Consider the following 25,995-nt stretch of genomic DNA (forward strand, 5'->3'; position numbering starts at 1 on the left):
AGAATATTAGCTATAGTCTTGGTTGTAGACGTAAAGTGGAGTGAAGCTCACGGGAGGCTGTAAGCAATTTCTGTAAATTGTCGTGGCAATCAAGAGGAGTGAGAAGAGTGGGAAACTGTGAATGGAAGATTGAAATGATTATCTGATGACTAAAGACTGGTTTGTCATTGGAACGATTACATATGTTGAAACACCAGCCAAGTAAAGGACTGACACGTCTCGTATATCCTTGCTTCTGATTACTTTTTTATTGAAGTCCGTATCATGTCCCTATTTGTTGTTGAATATCTGATGTTGATTAGAGGGTGATATTGCTGATTACGAGGATCGAGCGCTGACGTCATGGTGACCTTCAGTCTCTGTACTTAATTGCATGTCCTGCATTGTTGGTGCTGTGGGAATCTGATGCTATCTTGGGTGGGGCCTCACAGAAGCGGCCAAGTCCCTGAGCCCCATAGGGAGAATAGGTGGCTTGTAAGGAGTAGCCCGCTTAGACCAGGGACAGTGACATGGACACTGCCCGCCAGGGAGGCGTTTGCAGAGACCTTTACCGTCTGGATCGGTACAGGCGGGGCGCAAGTGGTCAGGATTGCATCAGCCGTGGCCACCTGCTGTGCGGTCCCAGAGTCTGTCTAAAAATGGCCAGTATACACATTGCTGGAATGTTGCTTTTCGCCAGAAACGCTTTCCTAGGAAGCCGGAAGCTGCCAGGCTGGTCGAAAGGTATTCAACTCTGTTTTCTTGTGGAAATCTCGATGGCTGTTTATTGTTAAAAGATTTTTCTTCTCTAGTTTTAGGTGAGAAAGTGCGACAGCCGGAAGAAACGTCATGTGGCGTGAGAATTTCTATCCATTGCAGTGCGGAAACAGATATCAGGGAAGTGGGAGTTAGGCACTCAAAAAATGGTTCAAATGGCTCTGAGCACTATGGGACTTAACTTCTGAGGTCATCAGTCCCCTAGAACTTAGAACTACTTAAACCTAACTAACCTAAGGACATCACACACATCCATGCCCTATGCAGGATTCGAACCTGCGACCGTAGCGGTCACGCGGCTCCAGACTATAGCGCCTAGAACCGCTCGGCCACTCCGGCCGGCTTAGGCACTCAGTTTGCTTAGAATTGTGTACGCTATAATGCAGCCCATTGCATAACATAAACATTTTTTAGGTGGGGTACTGCTTACTGTATTAAAAATATGTCACTAGCTAATGTTTATCGTAGCCATCTCATTGGGGGAGTATTCTTTTATGCTGGTTTGGCGGAGGATAGAAATGGAGGTGCAGAATCAGGCACTCGTGAAAATGTGGAAAGGGGACGTTTTGACATCGGAGTTACGGCAGAGGCTGAACTTGAAATTTTGGGGGTCACAGCCTATGACACGGTGGCTGAAGACTAATGGCTGGCAGGAGACTCTGTCGTACGCAGCACTCGATATTTCGATTCATCTTCTTTGGTTATATTATATTGCAGTGCAGGCCTAGCACGAAGGGAAACAGTTAGGCGGTTTTCGGTCCATTGCTTCTAAACTTGATTGGATTCCTTGATGGGACACCTAGCTAAGGATTTTGACTGCTCATCCGTGGCCTAGCAGACTTTGTCATTTTCACCTGGACTTCATACATCTTTGTGGCACAGTAGGGTCAATAACAGCAGGTTCATCTGAGGTTATGTATATTCAAGAATGACCTAATGAGATGATGGTCACTTGCGCTCCACTTGTTCCTTGAGGACTTCACCAAGCCAACCTACGTCTGATTTACGTGTGTTCGGAATTTGTATTACCTCTTACTTTGTAATTTATCGCTCACGTTAATGCATAATTATTGCTGTCTTGATTATGTACGTGCTGACCAGAAATAGTTGTAATAAATTGGATAAATTGGACCAAGACTTTAAAACAGTAGTTAGATAATTCCCTTTTAGTTAGTTAAATGTTTAGTGCCTTGTGTAAGAACCAGCACAGAGAGCTCATTTCGGAGGACCACTTTATTAATATTGTTCAACCCACTACGCGACAAATTCACTCCCATATCCGGGTTCACAGGGAACGATCTGTTTCTCTGTTGGCTCAACTCGTACAAATCATCATAGCATCAAGAAGGTATGCTAGCTTGGCTGGCGTCTTTAAATGTGTCGCCCATAGCAAAATTAGTTTGTTTCTCGTATTTCCGACTCTCCCTACTGCCATTCCTTGTAGCAGAAAGGTCCCTCTTTTTGTAAAGTGTTGATGCACTGTGTCGTGATGCTGACATTCTTAGTTTAGACGGTCATCTTGAGTTCGAGCCCCATTACGTTAGAAACTCATTTAACAAAAATCAAATTGTATCCAAAGTGTACATTACTCTTATACTTTTTCCATAACTTACCTTGAACGTTTTCGTTCAGCCACACGAAACTTACGTCTGGATGGCTGATCCAGAATTTGAAACACGTTCGGCCATCTAGTGGGTCCAATTACGGAGTTTGCACCAGTATTCGGAGTCCTTATCAAGTAGGCAGGAAAATGAACATCGAATGGACTCGGAGACGAGGGGCGCATTAGTTGAGCTGCATCGGGCAAAGTGGAACTTTCCCATTCCTGAGCGCTATTAAACGCCTACACGAGGTACGACACTACGCAACATTGAAGTTGTGCCGTTGCGCCGTGTAGTTCCACGGACTTTGGGGATTGGCTATCGGCAGTAGTAAATTATTCTGTCGGGACTTTAGTTCGGGTGAATGATTTTATCAATATTCTTAAGCGAGCACTGTGGCAGTAATGCAGCAAGGACGCAGTGTTGTATCACTGAGACCGCTACGTTCCTCTGGCGTCCGCGAGAATGCGTTCTGTCCAATAGCAGCCAAGGCAATAAATAAATTCAGATTGGAGTTCAACGTCTCGACGACCAAAAGGTTGTTATGGACGAACTACCAGCTCTGATTGTTATGGCTGGAAACCGAAATGTGCCGCGTGTCTTTCGAAGAAACTGTCCCATTATTTGCCTATAAGCGATTTAGTGAAAAGACAGAAATTGCATATTCTTATGGCTGTAAAGGCATTCTGGTCTTCCCGATGGTGGTGTCACACCTACAGTACTGCTGCACTGCTCATATATTTAAAGTTCTTATTAAGTCGGCATGACAGCAGACATCTGACGGATTGAGACGCAAGACTAGGATCAATACAGACATAGCCTAGTCTATACCGAATGTAATGATGGAACTTAAATGGAAATCTACCGAAGGAAAAAGAGAAAAACCGCAGTCTGACAGCGCTTTCCAACTAAGGTTATCAGAACCTCAGGTAGCTTAGGAAGGAGAAGGAAACCGACTTTTGAACGTATAACCCCTGTATTCGTCTTAGTTTGTGCAGTAACGGAAAAACTAAATTTCGCCATCTCATGACTCCCATGTCACCAGCATACTATATCAGTAAACTTCTGTTTTTGGATACTCACCCAACATACATACGAGGGAAATTAATATAACAATTTATCTTACTGTGTATCGTACTGATACTGGATACCTATTGAAATGTGCACAAAATCAAAAGTCAACTCTCGGTTGAGAATTTTTAATGTTGTCATAATGTTAATGCGACGTCTTCCTTTTAAAATAGTAATATTATAAGAGATTAATTTGTTACATTGCCTTTCTACTTTATTCCGTACAGTTTTCAGAACATGTGAATGGTTCTGTCGTTTCCCATATTAAAGAAACCCCTATCCAGTATTTACTAAAATCTTTTTCAGGAATACTGAAGTTTAAAATATCCATATTTTTTAGATTATTATGTGTGTAACAGTACTTATTCGACGATTTCACTTCTCCGAAAGATACTTACCAAGCCTACGTCATGATCAGTGACGGAAGAGACATGTTCATAATTCCAGTTTTAGGGTACTAGCACTCAGAGCAGACTCTAAGCGACGTGACAGCGTTGAAAACACGTGGAGTGCGAGGGACTCCGATTTCACTTTAATTTTTCTAAGAGAAACGTAGCGGGCTCTTGATTGACGTTGTAATTATAAGCCGTTTTTGATCGGTGGGCAATATTTGCGGAAAGCAGCTGTTCCGCTATCGGAAACCCGTTTGATTCATTAATCCCGTATTATGTAGTGGCTGATCTGACGGTATTTCCAATTAAATCCGCCATCTGAACAGGAGTCATTAGCTGGGAGAGTATTCAACCGCGTGTTTGCAATTAGATATTGCTCCACAGACGTGTTCGCTCGACACCAAAGAAGATTAATGACAGTTCTGAGCCGCAACCGAGAGCGCAGAACGTCAGCAGTCGGAGTGCAGCAAAGTCCAGCTGCCTGCACAGGTTTGCGCGTATCGAACTGGTTTCGAATCTCGAGGGCGTTAACATACCAAGGCTCACCAAGCAAAATTATTCCTGCCTACACGATGATTCAAAAAGAGTAGAGTATAACCCTTAAGAGGAGGCATCAATAGCTTGTAGAGTGAAAAACAACTTAACTGTAGTGCTGCAAAGAACGACCAAATGCAAGCTAGCAATGCAACGATATGGTGGTGTCCTCTGCCCATACTGTGTAAAAGTGGATACTTGAAATGGCGCCCTAATTTTATTTAACAACCAAAATGCAATAAACGTTGTAACATGACTGATACAGATCGCTTCGCAATCCTGTATTATTTCGATTACATTTTATTTTTATACTAAAGCAGCCAGTGCAAGCCGTTGGATGCTGACTGTAAGGTTCTCACGCAAGGAAGCAGATCCCGTGACGTCCCATGTTTATGGTGGATTTGCAGCAGAAGGGCGTTACTCGAGCCGGGTAGCATTCTGCGGTAGTTCCCAGGGACTGCTTGGGGTATTGTGAAGTTTCGGTTTCCTTGAGCGAATCCCATGGACGAAGCCTTCAAGTACCCACCTACGACATAGCTCGTATCTAGTTAGCATGGATGTCCGCAGGAAACCCACCTTTCCAAACTCATGAAAAGTGAGAAATTTAGCTCCATCTCGTCATAATTTCTCTTTAGTCAATCCTGTATATTGCCTCCCCTTCTAGACGCTTCTTACGCTATATCAACGAATAGTACCGGTCAAATTGCTTATGCATATCTGTATGCTGTATCAGCGATATTTTTGCAGAATTTCCCTCTATTTTGATGCTTCGGGAAACTTTCACAATCGTCACGTAGGCTACATGTATGCAGTCACGCCTGAAACAGATTAGTGGCTGAGTCCGGAGAACTTTTAATTCCTAGGATTCGCTTCCTGGTATTCAGAACGTTCGCTCCTTCGCTGTCACCCCGTGCACACGCTGCGGGTTGAAACTGTAACTGACCCTACAGGAATATGTGTTACTTTCACATCTCAGAGTTCATACTCTGAACAGAAAGCCTTTAAGTGGCTGTTCATGGACCTTGGAACCGGAGTTCATTGGATTATTTCCCTAGTTTATATGAAATTGCGAGTTCTGCAAACGACGAATGACTGGGTTATTTCTCTAGTTTACTTGAAAACGTGAATTGTGCAACTGAGTAATTCTGATTATGTTCCTCCTTTAGCCTTCCAACGATGCAATTCAAAGTCCAGCACAATTAACTTCAGTATTTCATGCCGGTTTTCTGTGTTTTACCTTTTTTCGAGAGAGATATTGCAACAAGATTCCATGTTGCTTTCGAATTTGAGTAAATATTTGGTAATTGTGATATCGACTTCCATTCTCGAATCTTGTTTCCTATAGCCTCCCCCGTGAGTAGGTGACACTTCTTTAACAAACATAATCAGGAAAACATTAAAGTGTTGTTTCAGTGCGATAGTGATTCCTAATTGTTAGTATAATGTCGCGTAACAAGAAATGCTGCTTATTGTGGTGACAAGGTACTCGCAAGTTTTCATTTAGAAGCTCAAACAAGTTCCTAATATCGACTGGTTTCAACATCCATAGGCATAAATTCGTATGTGGATAATTAGCTCAAGGTCCTCTCCTCAGAGACCGTGAAACTGTCTCTGATTACGGGTTTAGCAATCAGATATTTGAAAATACTACAGAACGCTCCAATAAATGCTATTTGCTATTGTGTACTCAAAGAGCAAGGTCACAGCATTATCCCAACTATTGTCTGTCATCGCTGCAGCCAAATGGATGGTTCGTCGATCACTGTATACAAAAGACTTCATGAAACAGTTACAATGCGACCTTGAACATGTACGTGCGTACCGATCACCATTCTTACATGGAGGAGCCCCTAGACTTCAGGAACGCAAGTTTTGGCACTAATCTACCGACCAATGGACAAACTTCCGGTTACAGTTGTGTCTGGATGTTCTTCGTAAAGCGAGAATGCTCTCGAGCTCTTAGCGATCAACAAATGTGTGTCAAGTATTTTCCTGTTCATATTTGGAGGGACGTACGAACGCCCACGTTGTTAAACGTAGGAATGTGACTGCGCATGTCTGTTCAGACGACATCGTTGCTTCCCTGTTGTGGCTATATACCATTAGATTGATGACTGCATGCTACAAAGCTTCAACACTCGGCCACACCAAGATTTTAGCGTGAAGGTAAGTTTTTAGCAATAAATAATTAAATCCTTGCAGGGGACAGCCAGACCTCCCAACCCGATAACGTAAGGTAAATTTCGGACTCTCTCAATGTGTGCTGGTGCTTGTAATCCTACTCCCATGAATGCGCTAAGAACAGAGTTTTACGAAGACTATCTCTCAGCTCCAGTCAAACTCTCACGATCCGTACCATTATAAACCACGGTTTCATTGCTGTTCAGGATAACCATACCCTGTATTGAGTACACCGATACATCCATTTTTTACACTCCCATTACGTCCTAATTTCAATCACAGATTCCCAATTTAGGCAGTTTCTTCATCTTTTTTTAATTTATGTCGTGTAATATCTTCTGTAGCTTAGTTTGATATATCTGACTTACTACACTACTTAGGCCCACGAAGTTCATGCTGATGCTGCTGTTCTTACCAATCCCACTACGCACTGTCAGTCGGTAATTGATCACCCAAATGATATTCCAGTTAAAGTGGTGCCCAAGATATTGACAACATAAGAAATACTGTTAGTAACTGCACAAATTCCAGTTGAAGGTAGTTAAATATCTTCACAGCGCATGTTGAAGAGGATGATGGATACTGAAAACAGTGTCATAGCTTATTCTTCGACGTGTAGTGGCCAGGCTATCTTCCGATGTGCTGTTGTAATCTGCCATTACTCCTGTTTTAACATCATGGTGCCGTGAGACCACGACTGTGCAGCACACCTTCAGCGACACACGCTGTTCTGCTGTGAGACGTAATTGCACTGCTGCCATCGAAAGAACTGCTAATCGGCGGAACCGAATAAGCTTATGCACTGCTATATATTAGCGAAATAGTTTTTAATATGGGACTCCAACCTCTCTTCAGTCCACGGTACAGGGTTAAAGGCCTCACACTTGACACTACTAACCACTACCCTCCAGTAATCTGATTGCCCCCAAGATCAGATCACAGGAGTGGAAACATACAAGGCTACTAATCTCTGTTTAATCTGCAACTATTTAATAAATGTCGCCAACCCGTATCTAAATTCAACACGTCCAACTATTGGATCCTTGATCTAACACACGGAAGTACACAGCTCAGAGATAATCAGTATATTCCAGATTCTGAAAATCGCAACTCTGAACACGCAATTACTGCAGTAAAATCGCTCGCAACTGCGTATGAATAATAGTCTGCGAAACCTGAAACTGCCGATAACACTTCATATATAAATCTCGCTGCATCGAGTCCGTGACCGATACACAAATTTCGCTACTTCAGAGGCGTTACTCGAAATGTCAAGGCCCGTCACTAAAAGTGTGTGTGAAATCTTATGGGACTTAATTGCTGAGGTCATCAGTCCCTAAACTTACACACTACTTAACCTAAATTAACCTAAGGACAAACACAGACACACCCATGCCAGAGGGAGGACTCGAACCTCCACGGTCACAAAATTTGGCGAAGTAACGAACAGAAAAATTCCCGTAACGTAACGGAAAGCTTCTGAATACTCCCTGTTCCGAAAGCATTTCTGAATGACACTGCGCTGGGGTTTGGGGAATATCCGTTCTTGCCTCTCATTCAGCCAACAAAAGTTGTACCCTACATGCCACGTAGCTCTTCCAAAAATGCCGCTGACGTTCACGTCCATCTCAACGACTTTGGCAGTCTGCACAGCATGTTTCATTACTTTCTGGATCTCAATTCGTACTGAACAATTATATTTTCGGTAACCCTTTCCTATCAGTATGGAGTAGATAAGTTACAGTCTCCAAAATCGCTGAAGTTGTAACTCCTCATGAACGCAAGGTTTCCGTGCAATTGTATTTCACCCTTTATCAAATATGTCAGCCACACAGCTCCCTATGTGCTCCTCGAAGTAATCCTTTACCTTTCGCGGGCTGTTACCGGTAGTAGGCGACAGTTTCTTCCCTTCGTTCAATGAATTCAAATAGGTGGCGGCGATGCTGGACTCTTAAGCCTTCTGGATTCCATCAAGTGCTTGTTTGCTGATCTTTCCACATCTGCAGTACGTATCACATTCTGAATTACTAACAAATTCGTAATTTTTTCTGGAGCAAGGAAACTTTTGTCCAGAATCTAAAATCATTGATCTTAAATGCTTCGTACCATGGAATGCCATTATCTTAGTTTTACTTTTAGATATTGTAATATTATAAACATTTGCTACATTGTACAAAAACCGCATTGTTCTCTGTAATTTCTCTTCTGACCCCGCTAAATTTATTTGAACTTCTGCAAAGGGGAGTGTATTTATAACTTTATTATTAAGCTTACAGTGGTGCACTACTTTATTCCGCCATGTCTTTATGACGTAGTCTATGTGTTTGTAGAATAATGTGGATGATAAACGCACTCTTGTCTCAGTCTTTGAAAGATATTTCTCGCTAACAAATTTCTTTTTTGTACTTTGATTTTGTTGATATATATATATAACTTGAATTACGCTTATTAGATGCTGGGGTGTACCATCATTTTCTAAAATTTCCCATAACTTGACTTCATTAACTTTATCAAAACTTTCACGTAGTCAATAACGGGTATGTATGTGAGATGATAGTTTTCTCTACGTTTCTTAATAATTTGGCAGACTGGAAAAGCACTGACTCGGCAAGATTTTCCCATCCGAAACCAATTAAGTTCTTCAGTAAGAAACGCTTCTGAAAGTACCTTCAGTTTATTTGTTATTCGTTTTGCATATACCTTGTATCCAGAGTTCGGAAGACTAATACCTCTATAACGGTCACATTTTCTGCGATTCCCTTTTTTAAATAATGATGGATGATGCTGGTATCTAATATTCATTTCCTAGGCCACACAATGGATGTTATATAGGCACCATTACACTCGTTCTTGTATTATGTGAAACCTCTGTAAGTTGGAGCACATACCCACATTTCATCAACTGCAGGGATAAAAGCACCTTTTAGAGGTAACACATGCTACCTGCTGTTGACTCGAGCTTTGAAAAAAGCTGGTTCAAATGGCTCTGAGCACTATGGGACTTAACATCTGTGGTCATAAGTCCCCTAGAACTTAGAACTATTTAAACCTAACTAACCTAAGACATCACACACATCCATACCCGAGGCAGGATTCGAACCTGCGACCGTAGCAGTCGCGCGGTTCCGGACTGAGCGCCTAGAACTGTTCGGCCACTACGGCCGGCGACAAAAGCTGGAAAAAGGTGTTTAAGGAGCAGTACAGAAGATAAAAAAAGGAAATTATTCGTCTCTTTTATGACGAATATCATGAAATGAGTACATAATTGTGAGCTATAAACAAAGTGCAGCTACTGTAGCTATTGATACTTTACGTGCTTGCAACGGAAATTCGAAGAATATTAGAGCTTTTGTGCAAGACAAAATCTATTCATCTTTAACTGACATTAGTTTCAACGCTTTATGCCCCACCACTTGTAGGTTTTTTATTTTTGTTCTACGAGTAAATGTCTAAGCACTGCCAGTAGTTTTGTGCTGGTTAAGTCATGTATGTAGTAGTCACAGTTTCAGGGGGTGTCCGCTCGTCTATAGTTGTACTTTAAGTATTATTAAAACTTATTTTGTTTGCAATCGTTGCTTTCGTGGTGAAATAAAACAAAGTGTGTGTGTGTGTGTGTGTGTGTGTGTGTGTGTGTGTGTGTGTGTGTGTGTGTGTGTGTGTGTACGCGCGCATTAGTTAAAATAGCGGTAATATGACTAGATGCATAAATGTTTTACATACCAGTAGCACAAAATAATTGTTAGCATTATGTGAGATACAAAAATGAGAAAAAACTCACTGGAGATAGCCATAGCATTGAAACAAAAGAAGGGAACTGTGTCTTGCGTAATGCAGAAATTCATTACTAGCAAAAAAAAAAAAAATAAAAAAAAAAAATGGTTCAAATGGCTCTGAGCACCTTGGGACTTAACTGGTGAGGTCATCAGTCTCCTAGAACTTAGAACTACTAAAACCTAAATAACCTAAGGACATCACACACATCCATGCCCACGGTAGGATTCGAACCTGCGACCGTAGCGGTCGCGCGGTTCCAGACTGTAGCGCCTAGAACCGCGCGGCCACCATTATCAGCAGTTTCCTTGTCATGTTGTTTTGGTTTTCGGTCTGAAATGATTTGATGCAGTCTACTCTATGCAGTCCTCATCATCACTACGTTACTGCAAATCTTGGTTTTCCATTTCAGGTCCCATCTTTTAGTCAATTTCTGCCATAAATTTCTTTTTATCCATAATTCCATTCAGTAGGCCTTATTCCTCGGTAGCTACCCGATCAACGATTCGAAAGCTTATATTCCCCTCTTATTCGAATTTCACATATCACTTGTATGCAAAGGTACACTCCAGACAAATAAAAGGGCTTAGTGGTAGTTAAATTTATCTTGGATATTAAGAGATCTCTCTTTTTGAAAAACGCTTTGCTGCTATTGGCAGTCTTAATTTTATATCCTCACTACATCAACGATAGTCAGTCCTTTTTCTTTTCAAATAGCGAAATTCATCTATTACTTATAGTGTGTCATTTATTAAATTGCCGGCCGCTGTGGCCGAGCGGTCCTAGGGGCTTCAGTCTGGAACCACACTGCTGATACGGTCGCAGGTTCGAATCCTGCCTCAGGCATGGATGTGTGTGATGTCCTTAGGTTAGTTAGGTTTAAGTAGTTCTAAGTTTAGGGGACTGATGACCTCAGATGTTAAGTCTCATGATGCTTAGAGCCATTTGAACCATTAATTTAAGTCCTTTAGCGTCACCTGATTTTACTACTTTCCATTACCCTTGCTTTGCGATAGTTGATGTTCATCGCATTATATATTTTCAAGACACTATCCATTCCTTTCAACTGCTTTCCCGAGTCCTTTACCGTATTGTCAATTACAACGACATTGAGAAATACCAGTTTCCTTGTCATGTTGTTGTGGTTGCTGCTGTTGTTGTTGTTGTCGTCGTCTGCAATCGTTGAACTGGTTTGGTGTATCTCTCGTTTCTTGTACACCCTGTGCAGATCGTTTCACATGTTTTATACAGTTTATACAGAGAATGGCGAAGCACAATTCTTTACCAGCGCAGCTACCAGTGGATGAAATTTATTTGCAAAAGTGTCTGACCAGGCAAAAGCCTCGACTGAAGTGCTGGTCGGCGATATTGAACAGTATTTTTGAATGATGGGGATTTTCTGCAAGCATCGAGCCGCGTAAGATTACATCGGTCAGGAGTGCCTGTTAGGAGCAACCAGCCGCACGACCCTCGCGTATGAAAGCTTAAGGTAGGCGGGCAGGCGCCGCTGTTTCCAGTTTCCTTGATTGCAGATAAGCGCGTGTTTTACTGCCCTCTGCCGGCCACTTCCTCGGCGGAACGCGACTCGTAAATAACACGCCTGACACGTTTATGGCTTCCGTCCTCCATGTTTGCCTTTCTGGCTGAAACCAATATCGCGAGGACACGGAGGGCGGGCGGTCGTTAGGCTAGTTTCGTTTCTCTGTGGCCTGACTGGTCTGTGTAGTTCATCCAGCCGTGCTCCTGTCACTTAATACTCAGTACAGCTCCATTTTAAACACAACGTCTTGGCGATCTTCTGCTTCACGTGTCATATCTTTCACGACGTGTTTCAGTTACACCATGATTTTCACTCATGCAAATGGAGGCGACTGTCTATCAGTGATTACTGTAATTACAGGTCATTAGTAGTGTCGTTACTCGCAAAAGAAAGCATACGTTCGAACATACATTTAATATCACTATAAATAATCATTCACGTTTGGACTGTACTAGACCTTGCGACGTACAGTTATTGTGCATTTGAAGAGCCTTTTTTAATTTTCTTTGTGTACATTGTCGCGCCCCAGCACAGTTTTGTAGTGCAATCGGAACGTTGACGACAATCTGAGGGTTCCATTAAGTTTCGGGTGTGCAGCCGCAAGAAATCTCCTCCTCCTTCTTCTAATATTTCGGCCGTATAACGTTCAGCCATCTTCAGAGTGAGCCGCAAGACTGCCGCTCCAGTGCTCGCTTTGTCCCTTTATACTCGTGTACCGAGCGACTGCGCATGCGGCCATAGATGCAAATGCACCAGAGATGTATGCACGTCTGCAGCTCACAATGATACATCGATATGCCAACAAAGATCGACTGCGGATTCATAGATACAACTCGCGCATTGTGCACGTCTCTGCCGCCGACCAACGTCTCTGGCGCATTTGCATCTGTGGCCGCATGCGCAGTCGCTTGGTACCCGAGCATAAAGGGACGTCAGTCTTGCGGCAGTCTTGCGGCTCACTCTGAAGATGGCTGAACGTTATATGGACGAAATATTAGAAGAAGAAGGAGGAAATTTCTTGCTGCTGCACACGCGAAACTTAATGGAACAGTCTTTGCGCCGCCAAAACCTGAAGATTCACATTCTGAGGGTTGTTGGGGTGTCCACCTTTGTTGTCGGAGATGAGAGGCAGAAAGCTCTCCTAGGTAGAACTGTGGTTATTTGTTGCAGTGCTAATCTTTTATAATTAATGGCAGGATGGATATGCTGAAGAGTTCAGTATTTATTTAAGTAGTTCATTTATTATCTCTTTGATAACTTGTAAAAGAGGTGCCAGTTCCTAACCCCTTCTTTAATAAACGTCAGACTCAGTTTATTCTTATCAACAGGCCACTCGCCTAAGCTTACAAGAGGCAATTACTAGTCCGTAAATTGTTCCTGTTGATTACCAAGCTACAAATGCTACCTATTCCTTAAGACAAAGACAGATAGTCTATGTTCAAAGCTATTCCTCAGAATAGATAATGAGTACTCATTTTGCAGTTGATGTGCGTGTCACCAGATCTGATCACTGACTTCTCGCTGAGATTCTTCACTTAAAACTTCGGGGCTGATAGGCCGTGGTCGAAGTATGAAACTCTCTCCCGCAGTCGGAGACGAAACTTCAGGAGAAGTTTTAAGTGAAGACAATACCGTCCGTGAAAGATTACATTGTATGATTGTCGCTGAGATTATTACTTTTTGCATCCTTCTGCTGCTGCTGCCTGGCGTAGCTACACGGTGTCTCCTCAAAGCGGCCACTACTGCTCTCTTTCTCTGCCTCCTCTCTCAGAATCTCTTGTTTATACCCGTTGGAAGTCGAGGCTGACCTTCTATAACAGCCGTTCGGGATATTTCCATCAGCTGGCTCTTTCGACACGAAAACACTTCAATGTTCGATTTCTCTTAAAGGTTTCCACTCGATGTTACCACCTTACGTATACTGGAAAGCTTTCTTTAGCGTCAGGGCTTGTACTTCTTGGCGCAGTCTCCTTTCATTTTATCTGACAAGTATTGCTTATTAAAATGTAAGGCAAACCGTCCAGTTGAGAAATTCCCCTCTGAGGTATCAAAATGTGTTATTCTAGCCCCCTTCAGGTCATCTTTCACTGCACCAAGCCATTTTATTGTTACAGTTTTAGCTTTATTACGACTTTCGTAGAATTCCACAACCAGGCTAGTTAAGGCGATTGGTTCCATTCGTTTAATATAGCCATAGAATTTTAGCTTGCCTTTTCTCATACCCGGAAAATGTTGGAAAACTTTTTTATTTCCTTGCATGTTCTCAGTGTGCAAGTTTTCTTTCCAGTATAATTTGGACCTAAAATTTTCCTGTTTACGGTTCTTTCTCTCTTTTGGATTTGCTCTTACGTGCCTTTTAAAAAGAGTGTTTCAGCCCCATAAAGATAGTTTGGCTTCATTAAAGTACTGTCTCAGTTTAGTGTATTTTGAGATGAATTTTTTTTGTAGATATCTTTTGTAAATCTGAAGGTTGTTTCCATTTTGTGGCAACTAATTTCGTGACTAAGCTTTTCGAGGGAAATATCCTTCATCACTCTGCCTAAATATTTCAACTGAGAAGCTCTCACCCTTTTAACGCATTTGGATTTTAGAATATTGGGAAATACATGTTTGTTACCAATGTACATTTTTTTTCAAATGATGATTGGAGACCTACGGTTTCTGCTTTTCTTTAAATGTCTCATTGGTTTTACACTGTGACACCTGACAAAGGAGCGGCGCTGCACATTACAGTTTTCCAGGTGAATGTTAGAAGTAGTGTAAGCCGTTACATACAGTTGTTGCACCCGAAAGTGATTTGAGCATATAAATTAATTAATAATTAGTGACTATTTATTATATTTAACTCATCATTTTACAATGACAGACAAGAATTGTTCGAAAGTATCGGATGTAATTCACTTCTACGAGTATATAAAAGTGCTTTGACCACACCTTAATAAATGATCGATTTCGATTGCTCAGGCAATCATCTTTGTATCTGGAATAGAGTGAAAAATATTGTTTGCAAAAATTTCTATCTGCTCACGCTATGGGTTGTATCAGGAGAAAAGAACGATATTTAAAGGTCATGTCCTCCGTCAGTCTTTTATTTTCATACAGTAAATATCGTAAGTAGTTAGAACTTCCTATGAACAATATTTTTTGTGTGTTTGTGTCTGCAATTGATTTCATGAGCAATCTAAATTGATAACAGTTTTATAAATGTGCAATCGAGTCAGATAAATTTTATATTGAAAATTCAGATCTTGTACTCGACATACGTGACCTTGTCAAGTCTTACGGAAGTAATTTGCTACGTTACACTTTTTTGAATCGTGTCTTTCCTTCTCACGCTCTTTTCTGCGTCTGAGGGCCCGTGCTTGCTTGCTTTTGTGTGTGTGTGTGTGTGTGTGTGTGTGTGTGTGTGTGCGTGCATGAATGTCGTGATTTTCTGTTTGTTTGTGCGGATCACAGGAACAATCGGACGATATAAACATGAGCACCCATTCGATCAAGTGTATACATTTACGAGCATAAATTGGCTGCTTTTTGAGAAGCAACTCTGCGGCAGTTTATCATGACGCACTATATTCGAAAAGTTATGGATTTAAATACTCGATGTGACCATGATGTCATCGCTAAAAGACTGCCCAATAAAAAATTTATTGACATTTTAAGAGTGAATCATGCACTCCACCCTCGAATCCTCCGCCCCATCTTTTAAGCCATAGCCTGCTCAGTCCCTCGCTCCCACCTCCAGGGGCTCCATTGTTAGACAGCTCCGAGGAAATTGCATTCAGTCGGAAGCGCAGCGTAGAAAACTGCGGAGCGATCGGTTCATGGGGAGGTCGCCGTGGTCATGGCCCGCCTGGCCTTTATTTAGAAGGAAATTTATCGATTAGATAATGGACGGGTCGGGTAGTGTCTCCGAGGACGGTCATGTGCTCCCCCAGCGCCCCCGCCTCTTGCCCCCACCCCTCCCCTCCCTTCGTCCGCCACTCTGTGACAGTTGGAACAGAACCCGTGTGTGACCGCCTCGGGAGAGAGCGGGGACTTAGAATCACTGGCGGAGCGCCGAGCCTCCCCCGCAGTAAGGCATTAATTACAAATTCTGGGGCTGGCGCGCCCTGTGAATATATTTCCTCGTATCTATAATGGTCTTTCTGTGTCGAATGATCGCGCATGGGTGTGGATAAAGAGTGTGCGTGTGTGTGAGGGGGTGGACGGCCGCAGGGTGCGTCAATGCGGATGTAGCGCACCGTTCTGTTCAGTGTCGCACAGTAGCTAATAGACTGTAATTGCAGGTTTGTCTGCAATGTAGTCGACAGTCGGCGGAGTTCGGTTGCGAGTACGAGCTTTGTCGCTATCTGGTCAAGTGTGCCGTCCGCAGTAGCACGCGAGCAAGGAAGGAGTCATTCGCCTTCCGTGACTGTTGCCTAGGGACCGGTGGGCGGTGGGGGAGTGGAGGGGGGAGGGGGCACATAAAGCTGCCGCTCGCAGCACGTTGTCGGCGCCGTCGATGTTCCTGATAATATGCGCGTGTCACCGAAACGTTGTTCGTGATCTGGTTACGACACGCCCGCTAGAATACACTGACTGCACGATCTTGACAAATCCGCGGAAATTGACTATCGAGCACTGAGCTAAATACCGCGCCACAGTGGCGTGACCTCTTACCAGTATACAGTGTGTCCCATTTAATTTGACCACAGTAAGTAACTTTTTGTCCAGGAGCAGATCAAAAAATGTGACACACTGAAATTTGTTTAACCGCCAAGGAGACATAAAAAAGGGTTTTTGAGTTTCTGGTAACTTTGTTCGTTACGAAGGTATGATCAGCAGCATGTCTTTTACTAATAGCACTTTATATTCTTCTTCGACCTTTCTTCTTCTCCTTCATCATCATGATCATCAAAATCATCGTACTGTTATTATTTTTCTTCTCTCCGTCAAGGATTCTTACGATTTATTCCAATCTTTTCCTTGGTCTCCCCAAACATCTTCCGACTGGTTGTTTTTGGTAGTGTTCTTTTATTTATGTGTGATAGTCTTTCAATTTGTGTTGTACTTGTATTTTAAAGTTTGGGTTGTACAACGTGTCCCAAGAGGAATGGTGAATATCCAGGGATATGACAGGAGCGGTCATCTAAATCACAGAACTTCATACGGACACTTCCCTATTCCGAGTGGTTTCTAAGATGGAACACATTTAATGTACATTGTTGTTCATTTTCTGTGCCATTCAATACATTGTCGCTCTTTACAATGTACCACATTAATGTAGAGCAAGTAGAGACGAACAATTTGACATAGACACGTGTGGTCTAACTGAGATTGGACTACAACAACTTCTTGTGAGGAAACGGTACTTTAAAACGAATTACAAATAGTCTCGACCGCAAATACATTTTTTCGTCGGTAGCCGGTTTCGATCAATATTTGACCCTCATCAGATATCCATGCCATGACAGTAGGCGGGCCGGCCGAAGTGGCCGTGCGGTTAAAGGCGCTGCAGTCTGGAACCGCAAGACTGCTACGGTCGCAGGTTCGAATCCTGCCTCGGGCATGGATGTTTGTGATGTCCTTAGGTTAGTTAGGTTTAAGTAGTTCTAAGTTCTAGGGGACTAATGACCTCAGCAGTTGAGTCCCATAGTGCTCAGAGCCATTTGAACCATTGACAGTAGGCGGTTCGTGGAGTCACAACTGACGCTTCATTCACCGCCATCGCCTCCCATTATGGTATGAGTGCTTGAGGATGTCCAAATACTGACCAAAAGCGGTTACCATCGATGTAAATGTTTTTGTGGTCGAGACTGTATATAATCCATCGTTAAAGTATTTCGAAATGGATGTCACTATTGGATGGTAGATCCGTTCCTAAAACAGCTGATTCCAAGAAATCCACAGTCACCGTATATTGTTATGTTATGTTATGTTAACCTGGGACCTAGAAACGACGGAGAGGCTCTGTCCCCGCCGCTGCCATAGTGGTCCGCAACCCCATGACGACTACCGCAGTCCACTTCACCCCTCCGCCGCCCCACACAGAACCCAGGGTTATTGTGAGCTTCGGCCCCCGGTGGAACCCCCCCCCCCCCCCCCCAGGGAACGTCTCACACCAGGCCAGTGTAACTCCTATGTTTGCGTGGTGGAGTATGGAAAACCGCCTAAAAACCATCCACAGACTGGCCGGCTCACCGGACCTCGATACAAATCCGCCGAGCGGATTCGTACCGGGGACCAGTCGCTCCTTTCCGCCCGGAAAGCCGTGCGATAGACCGCACGGCCAACCGGGCGGGCTAAATGTATATTAGTTTAATTTTGAACTACGACATGTCTTCGCCTGAGAAATCAGTTTTCTAGTATTTCAAAAAAAAAGTTCAAAAATAACGCAAAGTAGGTTTTATCGACTGAACAATAGGCCGTATGTGCATCTGAAACTTTCTGATTCAAATGACCGTTCAAAAAAATGGTTCAAATGGCTCTGAGCACTATGGGATTCAACTGCTGAGGTCATTAGTCCCCTAGAACTTAGAACTAGTTAAACCTAACTAACCTAAGGACATCACAAACATCCATGCCCGAGGCAGGATTCGAACCTGCGACCGTAGCGGTCTTGCGGTTCCAGACTACAGCGCCTTTAACTGCACGGCCACTTCGGCCGGCTCAAATGACCGTCCCTGTTGTATCCCTTATTACTGACAATTCCTCCTATGATACCTAGTATATTTATAACTTCTCTGTAATCTTTTCATTTCACATCCATCTCGTTTAGATGATACTTTTCCATGCTTCGTATATTTCATTTTCAAAGAAATAACCAAGGAAAGTGAAGTTAGAGACTTGTTCTAAAAGTTGGTTGTTCATAATTATTTTGGCTCCTATGATGTGTGCTCCTAAGCAACACATCACCTTTGGTTTGTTTATGGGAATATTTAGATTATATAGAGTTGAGAACAGCTGCAACTTACGTAATGCTGTTTGTAGTTGGCTTTCTGTTTTGTCTACAAGCAGCAGGTCGATAGCAAATAGCTGCATATTAATAAATTGTTTGTCCGAGGTCAATATCTTGTGTTGGAAGTGTACTTCGCCACACAGGCGAAGAATATTCTCTAATTACGCATTAAACAGTGTTGGAGAAATAATACATCCTTGTCTTACTAATTGATTTATAATTAATACCCTTTACTCAGTAATCGACTTCCTCTCATTAAGACCTGTTCGTAAACGTACCACAGTGCACCACTGACGCTAACAAGAAGTTATTAAAGACAGCCGCGCGGGATTAGCCGAGCGGTCACGGCGCTGCAGTCATGGACTGTGCGGCTGGTCCCGGCGGAGGTTCGAGTCCTCTCTCGGGCGTGGGTGTGTGTGTTTATCCTTAGGATAAGCTTGTGGACTGATGACCTTAGCAGTTAAGTCCCATAAGATTTCACACACATTTCAACATTTTTATTAAAGACGAAACACTAGCACACAGCACAGAACCCGGGGTACTGTAACACGTTCAGTTGCTGGGGTTGATAGAACACGAATGGTAAGACAAGTCTTCAGCAGAAGTTTTGTTTGGACTGGTGTAGATTGTACTCATACAAAACTTCAACTGCAAACGATTGACTGATAATAAATGTGTCTGTTGCGATTTACCAAGATATATTGACAAGAGTACAACAATTTTTATCTTTTTTAATCCATCCGATGTTTAAAGGGTATATCTTTTACACTACACACACGAAATATTGTGCTCCGTTTAGGAGCACAGATGTTCATTGCCTCCTCCACTTGACGCACCAGAAACATGTAGGCGGTAGTCAAATTCATCCTACAAGTTCACGAGAATGTCTGGAGTTACCGCTGCGTTGCAGTTCACGCAACGTTGCTGGAAGGGGCGGTACATCGACGGAGACTTTCACAAATTTCCATGTAAAAATAAATCACGCATCGTGAAATCAGCGAGATCCTTAACCCTTTCACTATCGATCCATCGCTGAGGCATCTCATTGTTAAGCACTGCTCTTACACGCAGGTACCAGTGCGGTGCAGCTCCATCCTGTTTGAAAAATTAAATTTTCGGCATGAAAAATTAAATTTTCGCAGCTGTGTAAAAAGCCGGTTATCCCACGTATCCAGGTACGTGATTCCTGTAACCACCTTTTCTGCAAGAAAGGACGGGTTGTAAATATTTTCTCGGGAAACGACCTGAAGTATCACGTAAATATGAGATCAGGAACTTGCATAGTAAGAGTCGCAGAGATCGATAATTTCGGAAGTGTTGTGAGCGCGAATTATAAAATCGTGGTCCACAGATTTCTTTCTTGCGGCTCTAGAGGCAAATGTAAAAAAAGTATTCTCTCCGCCGTATTTTAGATTCACTCATCTAGGAATCGAACGAGTGCGAAGCTGATGAATGTACATAAACTTTTGCTACTTGAATCTGTGTAGACGGAAAAGTATTTGCAGTATGGTTACTAAACTTCATAAGAATGATGTGAAGACTGTGGGCTGCAGGATTTCCGTTATTGGTAGTATTAGTGTCATGATTTGTCGTTACGTGACGGTACTGGCACGGCGACGCTGGGTTAAAACAAAAACATCCGTGTGCAGTTAACAAGAATTTGAACAACGTGAGCAGGGTTTTCATCAAAACAACATCAACAGTGCTGTTGCTCTTCGTGAATATCTACGGATTAAAAGGGTACGGAAAGGTTATCTTTCCATACCTGGGCTGAAATACATGATTCGAGACGCGAAAAAACTTGTCCCCTTCTTACAGCGGTGTACTGTAGGTCTCTAGAAGAGCGTAGCGTTCGAAAAGATTGGAAAAGGGCACAGGTCATCCCCGTTTTCAAGAATGGACGTCGAACAGATGTACAGAACTATAGACCTATATCTCTAACGTCGATCAGTTGTAGAATTTTGGAACACGTATTATGTTCGAGTTTAATGACTTTTCTGGAGACTAGAAAACTACTCTATAGGAATCAGCATGGGTTTCGAAAAAGACGATCGTGTGAAACCCAGCTCGTGCTATTCGTCCACGAGACTCAGAGGGCCATAGACACGGGTTCCCAGGTAGATGGCGTGTTTCTTGACTTCCGCAATGCAATTGATACAGTTCCCTACAGTCGTTTAATGAACAAAGTAAGAGCATATGGACTATCAGACCAATTGTGTGATTGGATTGAAGAGTTCCTAGATAACAGAACGCAGCATGTCATTCTCAATGGAGAGAAGTCTTCCGAAGCAAGAGTGATTTCAGGTGTGCCGCAGGGGAGTGTCGTACGACCGTTGCTATTCACAATATACATAAATGACCTTGTGGGCGACATCGGAAGTTCATTGAGGCTTTTTTGATGCTGTGGTATATCGAGATGTCGTAACAATGAAAAACTGTACTGAAATACAGGAGGATCTGCAACGAATTGAAGCATGGTGCAGGGAATGGCAATTGAATCTCAATGTAGACAAGTGTAATGTCCTACGAATACGTAGAAAGAAAAATCCTTTATCATTTAGCTACAATATAGCCGGTCAGCAACTGGAAGCAGTTAGCTACATAAATTATCTGGGAGTAGGCATTAGGAGTGATTGAAAATGGAATGACCATATAAAATTAATCGTCGGTAGAGCAGATGCCAGACTGAGATTCATTGGAAGAATCCTAAGGAAATGCAGTCCGAAAACAAAGGAAGTAGGTTCCAGTACACTCGTTCGCCCACTGCTTGAATACTACTCACCGGTGTGGGATCCGTACCAGATAGGGTTGATAGAAGGGATAGAGAAGATCCAACGGAGAGCAGCGCGCTTCGTTAGAGGATCATTTAGTAATCGGGAAAGCGTTACGGAGATGATGGATAAACTCCAGTGGAAGAGTCTGCAAGAGAGAAGCTCAGTAGCTCAGTACAGGCTTTTGTTAAAGTTTCGAGAATACACCTTCACCGAGGAGTCAAGCAGTATATTGCCCCATCCTACGTATATCTCGCGAAGACACCATGAGGATAAAATCAGAGAGATTAGAGACCAGACAGAGGCATACCGACAATCTTTCATTCCATGAACAATACGAGACTAGAATAGAAGGGAGAACCGATAGAGGTACTCAAGGTACCCTCCGCCACACACCGTCAGGTGGCTTGTGGAGTATGGATGTAGATGTAAATTCGAAAGTTCGGATAAGTGGCGATTTGTGAACTGCTCCTTGGATACGCCGATTACCATTTGAGCCACAAATTGTTGAAGAAGTTACTGCAGCCTTGGATGATAATGCTGGAAGCAATGTACAGTCTTCAAGCAGTATACCAGCAGCGTCACGAGAGCTGAACGTTCCATGGTCCACAGACCGACAAGTGAGAAAAATTGTGAAATGGTAGGTCTAGCGCTTTTCCAAGCTGTCATGGATGCATACGGCGGTCACTTTGAGCAACTTTTGTAAGCTCGAACATAAATGTGGTATGCAGTTAACAAATGCTACAATCTCATGTGGAAATTAAAATGTTTACTCGTTATTTATTTTCCGCATGTCCTTACAAATGTTTCCGCAAAGTTTCATTGTCCTACGATCACTCGGTTTTCACGGGGGCCTCTGCAGTAGCGAAAGCTTTATCATTTTCACCTTGTACGTATAATAATGTAATAAATTATTGGGTCGAGTTTATTGACATTTCGTTTTAGAGTTATTACTGGAATCAGTCCTCCCACTACTAAGTGCCTTAACGAATTTTTTTTCTTTTTCAGACATGTAATTTCTCATTAATATGTTTCTCATTAATATGTTTGAAACTGAAGTCCGATTGAAATGAGTATGAGATTTGTTATTAATTTATTATGTAGTTACTTAGCTGGTCACAATTTATTAATACATTAAATTTGTTATTATAGACCCAAAATAGATGAAGCTTTGGAGAGTCTCTCAAGTAATCGTCTGATATGTGTTCCTAATTCTTATGTTGTAGCGGAACACTTTTCCACTTAAATGGAAGCTGTCTTATCACTAAAAACTAAACGAGAAAGAACATTGATGTCTTCCATCTTCGAGCTCAGAATGAATTCACAAAAATCTACGCGTTCGTGTTTGTCAACTTTATGAAGTAGGCGTTCCATTTGAGTCCTGTATGACTTGGAACCCAAACGTCAGCACAATATACGCCATCAGACACACGAGAAATGGCCAACTCTCTGTTGAGCCGCTGAATAGACTTATGTAGACCACTTGCAGAACTCTATGGAATGTCCTCTGCTTCTCGTACGTGCTCAGGGTGGGGCGGGGCGGGGGGGGGGGGGGGGGTGCTATATTTCCCTCACAAAACCAAACAGCGTTTTGAAACCGTTGGTACCATTCTCGATTGCTTTGATTTGCCGAAAATCGCGCCACGCAGCTCTGGTGTAGCTGTTGAAACAGATAACACAAAACACCCTTTTTTTTACTGTACTATCGTCATATCTACTCGACAACGAGCTTAATGCACCAAGGACACCCTGCTGGTTAGGAAATCTTTCAGTTTTGGTGCGCGGGGTACAATTTCTCCAAGTTTATGTCCTCATTCATGTAGAAGATGTAAACTTGTGAAATCGGTTTGGAAGCTCCTGTTGATGTTTTATCCGTACTTTCAGTTTGCTTTTAATCTTGTGCAAAATACAATGTATTTCTTCTTTGTTTACCCAGTCAAGTTTCGATACCTATGTGTTGTATTCCGTGGGTTAAATTTGTGTCCGGAAATGTTGCAAACAGTGCTGTGTTCCATAACGTTATATTTTCATTCAGGACTTTCTTTCCTGGTATACAACACTTTGCGACAAAACACTGTTTGCAACAATCAATGGTCAATGATTTATAGAAAGACAATTTCCCACATAAAACGTAGTAACTGTTCTCAGGAAACATTCAAAAGTAGTACCACACTGAATAGAACCAAAACGATGAACAAGTGACCGGCGACAATAACGGCAGTAAGTAGCACTCTCCACTGTAAAGAGTTAAGCGTTTTTTAAAATATGATTTTGTGAAAAGTACATAGGGAAAAAAAACAGGTGAGACTGACATAAAAAGCGTGCATACAGTGTACACAATAGCAACACAGAGATATCTCCACCAGAGCTGCACAATAGGAGAGGAAAGGTAAGTACAGTGCCACATACAACCATTACCCACGAAAAAGTATTCCAAAAAGAAGCCAATTTCTTAATGACTACTTTGAAGAGAATGGGCTGTCAAAAATGAGGAAAACACGGCACAAAGAAAGCCATCCTGCAAAAGTCAGTTTGCACTAGCAAACTAAACAGAATGAACATATTATACTTTTAGCCTTAAAATAAAGAACCGTGGATCCTTTATGATATTTTACAGAACTTATCTTTCCCGTAGAATATGACACGTAGATGTCGAAACATTTTAATTTTTCTATGTTTAATATTGTGAAGTGAAACTACAGTCAACTGAGCAGCTAATCTTTATATCCGCCTATCTTTGCTGTAATCCTGAACATTACAAGTGGTGTAATTACGGAAAAGCTATTCGAAATTTTTTAGATGTATTTTTAATTAACTTTACCAAATTGATTAGAGAACGTAACCTAATATTAAAGAAACACTTCTGTGAAATTCTGTTGTGCGACACAGTGAAGTACTACAAAGCGTGAAATCACAGTACGTTACTTGCAGTTCCAACACACTAGCTAACAGAGAAAAAACATAAATTAGAAATCGAATTTTGAAAGCATAAGACACGAGAATGATTCTTTAAAAAAGCCCTGTAAATAGACGTACCGGTACTCAAAACTTAGCCGGCCGGTGTGGCCGTGCGGTTAAAGGCGCTTCAGTCTGGAACCGCGTGACCGCTACGGTCGCAGGTTCGAATCCTGCCTCGGGTATGGATGTGTGTGATGTCCTTAGGTTAGTTAGGTTTAATTAGTTCTAAGTTCTAGGCGACTGATGACCTCAGAAGTTAAGTCGCATAGTGCTCAGAGCCATTTGAACCATTTTTTGTACTCAAAACTGACAAAACAAAATTCCAAGCACAGAATACTGCTCACGCAAATGTAACACTGCACTGTGAAAATAAAACTGACTGCATAAGAAATTAAGCCTGAACTGAACTTGCTTAAACTGGCCTGATAATGAATTTTGAAAATTCAGTTAACCGTAATGGTCTTATTACGTTCTGACTGTACTGTAACTGGCCCTAAAATTTTTTTCAGGCTTACCTCTCGCGGCCGAAACTGGGTAGCCTACTGCTTGAAGCGATGAACATAAAATATGCAGCGCAACAACATTCAAGGTAAATAGGAAAGAAAACCTTGTGCGGTACAAGGACGTACAACTAATGTAAGCAGATCAGGATTCAATCACTGTGTTCCGCAAAGTGCAATGCGGCGTCACAAATAACAAAAAAATATGAAATTCTTTTGTGACGAGACGGTGGTGGAATTTAAACTCTCTAAATGTTTAAAAATAATAAAAACTTCAAAAAAACTGAGTTTCAAAATATGATAATCATTCCTCGAAAGTTACAATGATCTTTACTAACGTCATATTTTATAACAAATTTGCTCTGCCATTTCATTAATTACTGATATAATAAATAAGTGGTTAATTTATAACCTCTGGGTGGAAATCATGTGATTAAAAAACTTTACTTTTTCTCGTCTGAACAAGGAAATCAACTAGCCCAAACCAAAAACGAGAAATTCCACTAAAACCTTCTGTTATTCAGAGATAACTACTCGCAAGCAAGCATTGCGTCAACAAGATTATGTTTTATCTTCAATTGTCAATTTATCATTACCAAACTATATTCCAAAATTCATCATTCTCTCTTCCTTTACCTCTGTGCTCCGCAAGGTATTTCAAGACCGCTCAGTAGCGTAACGTCCGCAGGTCGTGGTCGTGCGGTAGCGTTCTCGCTTCCCGCGCCCAGGTTCCCGGGTACGATTCCCGGCGGGGTCAGGGATTTTCTCTGCCTCGTGATGACTGGGTGTTGTGTGCTGTCCTTAGGTTAGTTAGGTTTAAGTAGTTCTAGGGGACTGATGACCATAGATGTTAAGTCTCATAGTGCTCAGAGCCATTTGAACCATTTTTCAGTAGCGTAACCATTACCCGACTGCCTCACTAGCTTCTCTTTGTAAGCTGCCCCAATGAAAATACTGTCAGAACCAAAGATCAGGGTACTCGT

This window comes from Schistocerca americana, chromosome 5, assembly GCF_021461395.2.
Source record: "Schistocerca americana isolate TAMUIC-IGC-003095 chromosome 5, iqSchAmer2.1, whole genome shotgun sequence".
Lineage (NCBI taxonomy): Eukaryota > Metazoa > Arthropoda > Insecta > Orthoptera > Acrididae > Schistocerca > Schistocerca americana.